Source organism: Mustela lutreola, chromosome 1 (genome assembly GCF_030435805.1).
Source record: "Mustela lutreola isolate mMusLut2 chromosome 1, mMusLut2.pri, whole genome shotgun sequence".
NCBI lineage: Eukaryota > Metazoa > Chordata > Mammalia > Carnivora > Mustelidae > Mustela > Mustela lutreola.
The window spans coordinates 260,142,002-260,155,718 of NC_081290.1; the positions used below are offsets into that span (position 1 = coordinate 260,142,002).

General features: G+C 45.1%; 1 long non-coding RNA gene across 6 annotated transcripts in view; it reads left to right on the top strand.

Annotated features, from left to right (window-relative positions):
• Positions 1-94: 94 nt before the first annotated feature.
• The window catches only part of LOC131810982 (uncharacterized), a 109,183-nt gene continuing 95,560 nt past the window's right edge, over positions 95-13,717 (top strand). For all 6 annotated transcript variants that reach the window (XR_009345779.1, XR_009345778.1, XR_009345780.1 and 3 more), the window contains exon 1: positions 95-296. This is a non-coding gene — a long non-coding RNA (uncharacterized LOC131810982). The remainder of the gene's footprint in view (positions 297-13,717) is intronic.

Genomic DNA, 13,717 nt, shown 5'->3' on the forward strand with positions numbered 1-13,717 from the left:
CTTCCCAAAGCTCAAATAAGAGGGGCTGGCGGCGGGGGAGGAGGAGGAGCCAGGAGCCTTGGCCGCTCCATTCACACCGCTGCCTAAGCCGGGCCAGGCAGCGCGCGCTGCACGGTGGGGGCGCCCTCGCCGCGGGGGTGGGGGGCGGGCCTGGAGAGAGCGTACCTCTGGGAGACACCCTCCTCTCCTACCCGCCACGCGCTCTCAGCCGGCCTACGGGACGCAGCCCTCCCCCCACCTCCCCTTCTCGGCCTTCGCAAGTGTGGGCGCCTCGGGGCACTGGCGAGTCTCTCCAGGTGAGCAGCGAATGTCCCCACTGCATCACTGAGTGTGTGTGTGTTGGTGGGGATGACGGGGGAGGGGGGTGTTAATCTCAGAGGGCGGGTTCAAGGGAGGGGCAGGTGAGCCCCGCGAGGGCGGGAACTTCAGGAAAGCACTGAAAACTTTCCAGAGCTTCAGAGAGGCCAATTCCTTTACTCAGAGCCCGAAAGTCCAGCTCCTGCTTCTTGTGCCGCCGGGCAGGAGTGGTGGCCGTACTCTCAGGTTCACTGGGGTGGGGGTGACACTTTATGGGTTTCAGAGGCCACGCGCAAGGTGAACGTGGGTGACCTGGGGGGCGCGGTGCTTCAGCTGTGATAAAAGGCATATTTCGATCGTCTGGTAGTTGGTTACTGGATGAGGTTTGTGCCCAGACGAGGGCAGTTGTCGCCTGCCTAAAAACTGGTGTCAGCGGCACTTAATCTCCTTTCCTAGTGAGGGGCATTTAACTCTAATTCGGTGAAGCCGGGAAAGCCTTTAGGGGAACACCCAAAGCTTGCACGCGTTCTGACCGGAGAATCCTGGAGCCCAGTATGGAGGCTGAGAGGTGAGGAGGATTCCAAGTCCAAGTACCCCGTGGAGAGGTTGTCTCCTGCAGCCAATCCCACCGCTCTTGGCCTCCGCTCACGGTGGAGGATACCATTCTGGATAAGCAGTGACTGATGAGCGGACGCAAACCAGTTAGGAGGACCACGAGGGAAAGCCCTTAGTGGCCCACGGTCCAGGGCAGTGTTCTCACCGTAGGGAGTTCCGAGTGCTGAACTTCGCCACATCAGACTCCTCTCTTCACTTAGTTACTCTGTGGGAGCCCCGCGCACCTCAGGGAGGGTGTTTGAGGTTTTGTTTCGGTTTTTGCCTCTTCCACAGTAGTCAGCATTCAAGGGGATGCGGATCCTAGGCAAGGAGAAGCGCTGGGAATCCGGGTTGGAGTGCGTTTCGGGGCTCGTGGGAACGCCCAGGAGGCAGCAGCGACGGCGCAGCCTGGAACCGCCAGGAGCGCGGGCGGGCAGCAGCCGGTGGCCGCCAGGCCTCTTACTCCAGGCTGGCCGCGGAAGGGCGCGCACCTCTCCACCAAGCCCTTGCGAAGCGACAACCATGGTAGTTGCAGTTTTACAAAGAAACGGAACGTTTTAAAAGCCGTGGCATGCTCTTCATTTTCTTGCGCTTTGGTTTTAGTTAACTTGGACTTGCGCTGAGTAAATGAAGTGGACCTGAGTTCTGGCTGCGAACCCAAGGCTCAGAGTCTACACGCCAAACAAAATTCCCTCCTCTTGGGGTCGCTCGTCCTAAAGGCGCAGGAGACGGTGAGGGCAAAGGTCGGGAACGCTCGCTACCCGCTGGTTCCCCCGGCCACCTAGAGGTCCTGCCCCTCTCTGCGCTACTTTGGTGCATGACTGTGCTTGTCTCCACTCAGAAGTTTTATCTTTTCTTTAAAGAACTGAAAAGGTTCTGGAGGCCAGCTCCTTCTCCCCCGACACTCTGTGAGCTGCCCACTACGCTCCCGCAAGTGCAGTCTGGAAACCTGCAGCGGGGCTAGAGAGCTGGGCAGAGGGCATGCGCCTGTGGTCCCTCTGGTGCAGAAAGGCCCCGGGAGACGAAACTTCTCAGGCCAAGCTGCCCTTAGAACTCCGCAGACCCCTGTCTCACACCCACCACTTTTATTTCGACGTCAAAGGAGTTTTTCTTAACTAGGATTCACTCAAGCGCCACGGGGGAAGGAGAGACCTTTACAAAAAGTCAGGGATTTTTATTTGCCAACGAAAAGGTCGAGATTGTTTCTTTTTTATACTCTTCTGCAAAGTTTTGGGGGTCTTGGAGGGGGTGACTTGAACGTGAGCTTTTGTGGTTTTGAATCCCAGATAGGGCAGAAGTGCTTAATTTTGCGTTTTTAAAAAAGTTTTTGTTCGGGGGGGGGGTGGAGTGAGAAGAAAGGGGGGCCGAGAAAATTCAGGACTTTTCTTCCCTCCGCCATTTGTTGCCTGAGAAGCCCAGAGGGAGGTAGAGCAGTAGTGTGATCCCCGCTTCAATCCTGGCTTGCCTCCTGGCTCCCGCACTGTAGTCCGAAACGGTGGGAGGAGTTCCCTGCAACCCGCGGGGCCGGGAAGTAAGTGCTGCGCGTCCGCCGCCGCTCGAAGTCGGAGGGCCTCGCGGGAGAGGAGGTCTCGGAACGACCCCACCCATCCCCATCCCCGGAAGCCCAGGAGCCCCCAGGCCCAACGCTGGGAAACTGGCACACTGAGGTCCCCCTTTTCCCCTTGAATAATCTATTCTGCGGGAGCTCGGCGGTTATAAGAGCAGATGCGCCCACTAAGCTGGCCTCGGCGCCCCCTCAGCCCGCCTGGCGGAGGGACAGAGTATCTGGCCGGGAGGAACAATGCCCGCCTCGGCAGGTGGGCGCTCTCCCGCACCTCCGTAGCTCGAGGCCCAGGGAAATGAGCGCGGCGTAGACCTGGCCGCTCCCTTCTCTGATCCACCTTTCCGCTCCCGTCAGCACTGAGACTTAAGGCACAGAGGATTGTCTGAATCACCATTTGGCAGGAATGGAAATACAACTCCCCGTCTGCAGAGAAGGAAACTGAGGCCCAGGCAGAGAGAGGAAAGGCAGCTGTAGAGCGCGGTGGTTAAGAGGCTGGAATTGTTAGGCAGAGAATAGAATCGCAGGTCCGCCGGGTAACAGCTGTGTAACCCTAGAGGACTTCCATAGCCTCTCTGAGCCTCAGTTTCCGTATTGATGAGATGGAGTAGTGCAATACTAACGTCCACTTCGTGGAGTCGTGGGGATTAGACCAGAGAATAGTGTTGGTTTCACGCATTCGATAAACGTTACAAACGTTGTCACTATTACTAAGGATCCATGGCAAAATAGTGCCCAAGCCGAGGTGGAACCCAGATCTCTCGACGTCTAGCTCAGTCAGGTCTTTATCCTCCTCCCTTTCTGCCTCTGTAGAGCTAATGGAATGGGTTGGAAAGAAGGGAGGGAGAGAGGGACACTGAAAACCCATGTGGCTCGGATACATCGGCAAAAGTCATCCTGGCCTGGAAGGTGCTTAATTATTGGGGGATCAAAAATCAACGCTGAGTGGTAGAGGGTCCTGAGGACCTCTAACCCCCGCCCCCCTCCGCCCCTTTAACCCCGGGGCTGTCAACTGCCTCTGACCAAGAGCCGAGCCGGCCCTGCAGCCGCGGCCCCAGGGAGCGGCTCGTACTCCCAGGCTGCGCTCCGGGCGTCACCCCGCGGCCGCCGACAACTGAATAAACACTCAAAGCACTGCGATCTGTCAAGGGCTGGGGCCGGAGACGCAGAAGAGGAGTGGCTGCACCACCAGCCGCCCAGGAGGAACTGGCGCTCCATTAGCACCTCGGGCAGGGGCTAAAGCCCCGAGCTCCACACGCAGGACTAGCAGCCCAACCGCTACTCCTCCCCTCCCTGCCCACTCCAACTCTTGGGGATCTGCTTACCCCCGGCATCTCCGTAGGCTATTAGCAGGTTTCCAGCCCCGTGCTGGCAGTAGAAACCCCAGCTTCATTTCTTTAAATTAAAAAAAAAAAAAAAAAAAAAAAAGTAAGCGAGGGACTTTTGTTAGAGAGTACCCCTCGCCTTTGTCCCCCACACCCTGGCTTTCTCTGCTCATTTGAAAAGTAACTCTATTTTTTTTTTTTTTTGGAACAACCTTTCGTCTACAGTACAAACCCCGTTCTCTGACCCAGTTTGGGGGTTCAGGACCGGTGAGCGCCGCCGCCTAGGCGCTGCAAAATTTTCCCCTCTCCCCCAGCTTGCAGTTCCTGGACCGGCCAGAGTTACCCGTCTATTCTGATGCCACCGCGAGTTGGTCCCCAAGCTCCAAGAGAGTCCCCGTTGAAAGGATTCCGCAGCGCTGCCTCTATTATTATACCGTAAATCTTTTTAAATTCTGGAACTAATTATATAGAGGATATGTCTCAATTTGTTCTGCATTAATGCCACAGTGGGGATGGAGGCCGGGCCGTGGCCAGAGCAGATACGTAGGCCCATGAAATTGATGAACTGAGAGTTGCTCCCAGTCCTAAGCGCACCATCTGGAATTCCAGTCTGAGGTTACAATTAGAACTCCTGACCCCGGATTCAACTTTGCAAACAACAGGGGAAAAAATGGGGGAAAAAAAGAAAAGAAAAGAAAAAAATCCAACTTATATTCTGCACCTGTAAAAAAAAAAAAAAAAATCCCCACACAATCTTAAAATCTTTCCATCTCAGAAGATTCTTTCCAAGTATTCTTTGTGGTTTTTTTTTTTAACCTATAAAAGATAATGGACTATATTTTATAGACTGGATTTTATCTTATCCCTTTCCCTCTCCTGACTGCACTCAATTTAACAGTTGTCAGTTTTTTTTTCTTTTTTCTTAAGGGTTGGATTTAATTATATGGGACCAAAATATTCCTTAGTAAATTAGCTTGCTAAATATTCTGTCATTATGCTACTCTGCGTTTGAGAAACAGCTTAATTACGGAAATCTATCTGGATCTAGGAACTTCTTTTTCACTGTTGCTCCAGCGTAACTGTAATCAGGGATTTTATTTGTGTTACAATTTTATTTGTGTTCTAAATCGGTTAGGCCAAATTCTTCCTTCTTTCTTTAGTAACACACGGCTTTATTTTCCTCTCACTTTGACCCTCTGAAGAAAACGAAGGACCAGGCAGTGCTGGGGAAATCTGTTAAATTTATTAGCATAAATGCTTAGACAAAACGAGATATAAATCATTCAGATGTATTAAGCCATAAAGTATCCCAATGAAGTCAGTGCCTCACAGGGGTCCTGGTGTATAAATGTTCATATAAAACAAGTTATCAGTATTATCTTTCATACTGAATATGTGTTGTAAAAATATCCAAACGTTGGGTTAAGAATATGGGGGCAACGGCTGTGCAGGAAGGGTAGCAATTTGGTGGCTCAGAAAGCATGGCAGAAGACCATTCTCAAAATGCAGTAGACAATTTTTTTGAAGAAAAGTATGCAAGATATATTTGATGAGAAGTAAAGAAATAAGGAAAGAAGAAATGAATGGAGAGCAAGACACTGCTTTCTGTAGAACACCTTTTTTCCTCTAAAAAAAGGTCAATTTAGCTTCAAAAAAAATCTAGTCAGAAAAGGCACTGGCTCTTCACACAGATAACGGATGAGCCATTAGTGGAGAGCCACCTGGGCCTCCGTCTGCGAACCCGGATATGCAGCTGGTCGGCAGAAGGATGTGAATTCACTGGAGGTGGACAGGGAGAAGAGGGGTGGGGGAGTGAGGAAGGGGAGTTGCCAGAATTCCTAGCAGAGGTTGACCAAGACAAAAAATCAGACAAAATGTTTAAGGAGCAAGGGCTCTCAAAACTCATAATCACAGCTCTCTGTAAACCTTGGCAAACCAAAGCATTCTTTGCCTTTTAGAAATGACTGTTCCAAAGCCTTTTTTTTTTTTCTTCTCTCTCTCTTTCTCTCTCCCTCTCTCTCATCTCTCTCTCTCTCTCTCTCTCTCTCTCTCTCTTTAATCAAGGAGTTTACCAGAGAAAGGGAATCTCCCTTTTCTTCATCAGGGACATCGTCCGCTTTGGGGGTTGGTGGGTTCATTCACCATTGGGGTAACCATTTATCAGGCAATTTCTTGGTGCCAAGTGTTGTGGCAGGGACTGAAATCCAGCCGCAGGAGGACAAGCTCCACCCTGCTCTCACGGAGCTTGCATTCCAGCTGGAATGACAGACAAATTACAAGCAAACAAGTTGGATACTTTCAGCTAGGGGTAACTGCTACAAAGAAACAAAGAGATTCCTAGACTAGAGGAATAAAGGTATGACAGGGATTGGAACAAATATACATGCACTGCCCTGTCTTAATGTGTTTGTAAGTATCTCACTTTAGTGCTGTGTGGCAGGAAGGGTTTGAAGGATTTGGAACACTTGGTCTGGACAGATCTCTACCTAGAAGGAGCTGGACTTTATGGAATCAGGAGACTAGCGGTTTAGAGAGAGGTGGATTAAAATCGCCACCAGCAGGGACACCTGAGTGGCTCTGTTGGTTAAGCGGCTGCCTTCAGCTTTGCTCATGATCCCAGAGTCCTGGGATCCAGTCACATATTGGGCTCCTTGCTCAGTGGGGAACCTGCTTCTCCCTCTGCCTGCTGCTCCCCCTGCTTGTGCTTTCTCTGACATAGAAATAAAATCTTAAAAAAATAAAATAAAATCGCTGCCACCAGCTGAGTGGTGTGAAAGTTACTTAACCTCCGAAACACTCCATTTTTTTCCTCTTGATAAAAATAGCAGCACATTATGAAGTTGAGAGAATGAGATGAGGAAGGGCATGTACTATTTTCTAGCCCAACAGGAGCACTCAATAAATGGTCACTATTATCTATATTCTTATAGATTCTGTTATTCTTTGTTTCCAATTAATTGATAAGTTGTAGACTTAGTGGTGTGAGTTAGGAAAATCTTCACTGTTGTTGGATCAGGGAGAAGGGCAAGAAGAGAAGCCCTTTGCCAACAACTCTAACCTTAAGCTGGGTTTGTTACAGCTTTGAAGTGAATTGAAATCGTTGTGTCCTATACCCAGATCTGAAACAGAAAATATGTAGCTCCTGCTTGAAAGTCAAGCTTAGATTCTTGCCTTGCAGTACAGAAGACTATAGATGAATGTCAGCTCAAAAGGCTTAGGATGGCATTTTTCCTTACAACCACATTTCAGGTATGTAACCTAGTGTAGAATAAAGAATCCTGGGCTAGGTATAAAAGTAGCTGGGTTCAAATCTTGTTTCTTGGGGAAATAACTTAAGCTCTTGATTTTTCAATATCCTTATCTGTAAAAGGAGAATGATAATAAGGATATAAGCCATCAGGACTGTCTGTAACGTGGGAACTAACCAGGGAAATAAATGTTGCAAGGAGTGTTGAGGTACATGCATCACTTTCTTCTGCATGTTTCTTACTTTGTAAAATGGGCATAATACCTTTCTCATGGGGCTGTCGTGAGAACGACATGAGATGTGTGTAAACTCTTTCTGAACACGCCTGGAATAGAGTGCTCGCTACCTAATTGTGGCTGCTACTTTTCTTGTTAACCCTTCTCTGGTCATGCTCCCAGAGCTGAGCTTTGCCTTTTCACACTTGTATTTTTGGTTTATTTGTTTGTTTGTTTTTTACCGTGGCAGGATGAAATAGTTTAAAGGGCAGGGCTTAGGGATCAGATGTCTGGGGTTTGAGTCCTCCTTTCCTCCTTATTTTCTGTATGACTTTGGGTGACTTCCTTGTTTTTTCTGAGCTTCAAGTTTCATAACTGTAAAAATGGGAGCTAAGGATACCTTCATCTCACAGAGCTGTTTTGAGAACAGATTAGCACAACACATGTAAAGTGCTTACATGGTACCTGGCATGTAGTCAGAAATCTAAAAATGGTAGTTACTAAGTTTTCAATTTGTCTAATCAGAGAATATTAAAATATCAAATCAAAATATAAAAAAACTGAGAAAAAATCAGAATATCAAAAAACTGAGCAGCCACCAAGAACCTGGATTCCAGCATGATTCTGAGCACACACACAAACAAAATCCACATCTTCTAAATTCACCTGTGCCGCATTGATATCTTACTCCTTCTTATAGGAAAGACTTTGTAATCAAGGCATTGACAATGACTTTTCTTTTTGACTATCAGTCCATTAGGTTGTAAGTTAGAATCTCACTTATTTTCACCAAGTTTCTTTGCAGAATAACCAGCATATATCAAGGACTTTGGTAATCTCATATTTTTTAAAATAAGCAGAAAACTTTTCAGCCAATGGAGAGGAAAAAAAAAAAAACAGTTGGACTCTCTTCCTGGAGTTGCCACACAGCATTTATTAATAGCTCTGTAAACAGGCTTGAACATAGTATCAGCTGGCTGCTCAAGATATTACAAAAGTTTATGAGAAGTGGCTCAGGAAAAACAAGATAGACTCATTAGAAATCTGATACTGGTCAATAGTGCCTTTATCCCGAGTCTCCATAAATCACAAACAAATGAAACTTCTATTGTGATCACTGTTCCATTTCTAAAGGATCTCCTTCTCCCCTTTAGTAGAAATTAAATAACATTTAAGAAAGCACATGATTTTTTTTCTCTACTGATACAGAGACTAATTACAAAATTTCCCAAGAGGTAATAAATATCAAACTCTAATAAACAGATGTGACATACAATAAATAAAAAGCACATAACTTTGATTCTCTATTTGGGGCATATGTTTATCTTTAATTATCCCCAACCTAAGAATGGAATAACTGTTGCTGTTATATTTATTATTTATTTCTAGAGTGACACCACGTTTTCATCACGCCCAGCACAGTCGCAGTTTAAGTTGTTGTCCCAGCTTAATTATTAATTGCTCTCCTTTTACTTCCCAAAGTATTTTAGAATTGATGGTAAAGAGTAAGGGTTCCACTTGCTTAAAATTTTATTTTATAAAAAAGACAGGTTCAAGAAAGCCATTAGAACAAAGGTAAAAGACAAGAGTTAATTGTGGCTAGCAAGAAGAAAAGATTGGATTAATATTAGAAATCAAAGGATGAGGGGGTGCCTGGGTGTCTCAGTCAGTTAAGCGTCTGCCTTTAGCTCAAGTCATGATCTCAGGGTCCTGAGATTGAGCCCTTGTTGGGCTCCCTGCTCAGCAGGGAGTCTGCTTCTCCCTCTTTCTCTCCCTCTGTCCTTATCCCCCACTCCCCAGGCCCCTGGCTTGATATCTATCTATCCCTCTCCCTCTCCCGAAAAATAAATAAATAAAATCATTTTTAAAAAAAGAAATCAAAGGATGAGGATAATTACTGTAATTGAGCATAAAATTTAGTTCTGAGCTTCCTGACAGCCAAGTCAAAAAGGGAAAATAAAACTAGTTTTATATCTCTCATTATAAAATAGAGAGAAGAAACCCTTTTTTTTTTTTTGAGAAGAGACAGACTTTTCTCGCACTAAGCTCCAACAGAAACTCAGCTCACAAGCCTTCCTCTAAGGATCATGAGAAATGGTTAGTGACTTCAACAATAAAGTTTCAAAAGATGCAGAGATACTCTCTGGTGACTTCTCATTTCAACCCAATGGTGTAGTATTAAAAATATAGTTATTTTTCTAAAAAATAAACAAGCAAACAACAAAACCAAAAACCAAAACAAACAAATTTTTAAAACCCAAACTTTTTCTAAAAGGAAAGAGGCAGTAATATAATCACTTTTTAAAGTTTTCTGGAAGGGGCGCCTGGGTGGCTCAGTGGGTTAAAGCCTCTTCCTTCCGCTTGGCTCCGGTCATGATCCCAGGGTCTCTGCTCAGCGGGGAGCCTGCTTCCTCCTCTCTCTGCCTGCCTCTCTGCCTACTTCTAACCCTTGTCTGTCAAATAAATAAATAAAATCTTAAAAAAAATAAATAAAGTTCTCTGGGAGTCTGACCTGATTCAAATTAACCTAATGTGTTAATTTTCAGAAACTGCCTACTGATAATTTTTAAAAATATTTTATTCATTAATCATCAAATAACTTTGAATATGAACCAAAACACTGCTAGGGACACGACCCTTGTTCTCCAGAATTTGTGATGTGATTTGGGGAGAGCCCTAGGGTAGTAGTAGTTCTTCTTCTTCTTCTTTTTTTTTTTTTTTTTAAGATTTTTTTTTATTTATTTGACAGGCAGAGATCACAAGTAGGCAGAGAGGCAGGCAGAGAGAGTGAGAGGGAAGCAGGCTCCCTGCTGAGCAGAGAGCCTGATGCGGGACTCCATCCCAGGACCCTGAGATCATGACATGAACCCAAGGCAACGGCTTAACCCACTGAGCCACCCAGGCACCCTGGTAGTAGTAGTTCTTAACTGAGATGATTTCCTACACCTCTGGACAGAGCATCTGGTTATGGTTAGAGACATTTGTGATTGTCACAGCTTGGTTGGAGTAGGAAAGTAGATGCTACTAACATCTAGTGCAGACAGGCCAGGGATGCTGCTAAACTTTCTTTAATTCACAGGGCAGTCCTCCCACAGCAAAAAATGATCCTGCCTAAAATCTCAACAATTCTGAGGTTAAGAAACCCTGCCTAGGGTATTGTCACTAGAAGAGATCATCATTTCTAGCTGGGGTAAAAAGAAGCTTCCTGGAGGAGAGGTCCCACCTCGCCCACCGCACCCCAGTGGAACCAGAAGATGCCACTCCCCAGGCTTGAGAAATGGTAGGAACAGAAACAGGCAGGTGAGAAGAGGCAAGCATACTGTAGGGATGCCGTCCACAAAGGGAAATTGTGGGTAAACTAACTGAGCTACAAAGGAGGAGAATCTGTGAAACAATAAGAGAGAAAGCCAGAGAATACAAGTGAATTTAGGGCAAAGAGTGGCTGCTCTGATATTATGCTCCAAGATCCCTAAACATTGCTAGTGTTTTTTGTTTTGTCTTATTTTGTTTTAAACCACACAAATCAAAAGCAGCATACGTTTTTATGTTCACAAAGATCATCTTTGAATACCAGCTTGGGTTGTATATATATGGATAGATGGATATTTTCTTCCACTCCCCTACATCATTTTTCACCACTTACATAGTAGGGATTCCTTGGACTTGGTTTTATATCACATTAAATTTTAAAAAATGAGTGCCTACTTAAATATACAACCTATCAAGGCACAGAAAATTCTGAACTACTGCTGTAATTAATAGAACATTGTAGGAATCACCATTAAGAAATATTATTCTGACCTAGTTCGCCGTGTCAAGCTGCAGATCGTCCTTTTCTCGAATCATGGAATGCTTTGTGAGAAAGGACTACAAAGCTGGGTCCCTCGATATTAACCATCTCACCCCCCAAAGTTCAGCCAGAAGTGGGACAAAACCCCCCTCACCATGTCGATGTGTTTACTTCTGGCGTAGGAAAATATTGCTGTTGCCCAATTTGGTTTTCCAGCCCATTCACTTGCCTGGAAACATATGTTTTATTCTTTCCTTTGATGATTTACAAATAAATTAGCATGATCCGCTAAGGCCTGCCAACATACATGTGTTACTGGAGAAATCTGAGATGATGAAAAATGGTTGTGATTTATTGTATCCCGATATTTTCTTCTGAAGGACCAAATAAATAGCATCAGTTAGTTATATACCTGACATATTTATTGCAGAAATCCCACTGAGCACTTCCCATTGTCATGTGTCCTCACACATTGTTTTCACAAATTGTGTTTTGAAAGAAGTCAGGGAAATTCAGGCCAGAGAAACAAGATGTTATCTTTTGGAAAGGATGAGCCCACTCTAATGGAAAGGGATAATCCGTTCAGAGGTTTGCAAAGCCAATGTCCTCCAGTGGGTGTGATAAATCCACAGGATCTGAATCCAGGATTTTGCACTGGGACCTTGAAGTCGGCAGGAACAATTTAGTTGTGCTCCAAATAAACACAGTGTATCAATGTTATTATTGGATAAGCATGCACATCTGTTAGGTCAATTTTGTCCTAATTCTTTAAGGGAATTGCATTCACCAAACACAATTCTAATTATGTCCATCACAAATAGATCTAAGATGAATGCATAATGTCAGTGCCACTCCTTGATCATCTCTGTGTTTGAAAACCAGATATAAAAAGGAGAAAAATTCACCTGCTCATCTCAGATGGGTCACATGCTTGGAGAACCCCTGAAGAGACTCTAGTTCTCCCCTAAATTTCATCAACAGGACTATATTCAGAAGACAAGAATATTTGAGACAGCTTCCCTTCTTCACTTTCAAATAAATGTTGTGTATGCTTTAATTTATGGTGGGGGGCAAGAGAAAAACCAAATATGCTTTTCTAAGAAATTCTTCATCACTTCCTTTCCTAACCCCATAGGGTACCTTCCTTACATAACCACCCAGGTTATGTAAGATAATTTTTCTCCGGGTTGAAATGGCAGTTTGCAGCAGGGTACAGCTGTAAGGCACTTCAAAAATCATCTAGCTCTACCCCTCATTTTTCAGATAAAATGTTATACGACTTGACCAAAATTACCTGGCTAGTTCGTGGCAGAGCTCCCGCTAAGGCCCGGCCTATGGGAGGTGAGATCCATCTTTCTGTAACTGCATTCACTCATTTACACTTACTGAGTACATATCACAGGCCCAGCAACTGAACAGGAGACACATGGTCCTTGCTCTCAATGTACTCTGTCCGGCTATGCCAGGATTTGGTCACAGGTGAAGCAGGACGTGGAACTTCTGTTAGAAGATATAGCCTTATAACCACGCTCCCTTACACCAGCTCTGAGAATCTGTCAGTTCTTCCCTACGGTAATCAGGAAGACTAAAGGCCACTTCATTAAGTTTTAGAGAGAAGGCCTCTGGTGGGCTTGTCAATAATTAGCTAACCTCAACATTGTTAAAAATAGAAAAGCATTATTATAGCTTACGGAGGACCCAATTGACAGAGATGCCTGGCACACGACCGACAGCACTTTTTTGCTTCAATTAGTCAATGATGCCTCCCAAAGGTTTAGCAACAGGGATACCCCAAGGGGGAGCTCTTCTGGTTTGGAACTGAGCTACAGTGAGTGCGGATCAAACCCAAAGCACAAGGAGCCTTTCAGAGCCACATTTAGTAGCATAGTCAAAGGAAGATAACCAGAAAGCCACAAAGAAACCGTTAAGCCTCTCCTCCCTGTGTTTTCGCTGCCTGTTTAACACTGATGAAATCCTGACAGTATTGGTTAGGCGGGGGGAGTGTTACACAATGTGCAAACTTCGCAGACATTTACCAAAGATCAAGTTCCAAGATGTAAAACAAATAAAACAAAGATTTTCTCCTAATTTGACTCCCCGCGGATCTGAAAAGCATTTCGAACATGTCCAGTAAGGCATTAAAAATAATGATCCCAGAGAGTCCTCACTCCCTTGGTCATCTTAATATATTTTTGTCTACAAACAAGAGAAGTTTTCTAAACTGCTCCCTTGGCTTCCTTTGAAAGATCTCTAGAACAAAAGTACTTTGGGTGACCCCGGGATACCCGGCAACAGTAACCAAGGATGTGGATGAGGCTGAGAAAGATAAAAACAGACGATGCACTTTTTGATGTCAGACCTAAAATATTGTGTACTTAAAAACAGAAGAAAACGCTGAAGCTTAGAAACAAAGAACAACTCCATCAGGAAGATGAGCAAGCTTATTGAAGAGAACGTTAAATATGATTTCTCAAAATGTACTATAAAATCACTCTTATGCTACCCAGGTAACCCTGTGGGGTAGCTTCTTTCTGTAATTAGAATTGGCTTTCCTCCTTCTTGCCTCCTTCTCCTTCTTTTCACAATAATAGCTATTATCATTATTATTATTATTGTTGTTGTTACTGTTATTAGCCATCATTTACTGAGTGGCTGGGCTCTCTCATACGTGCTCTCTATTGCTCATAA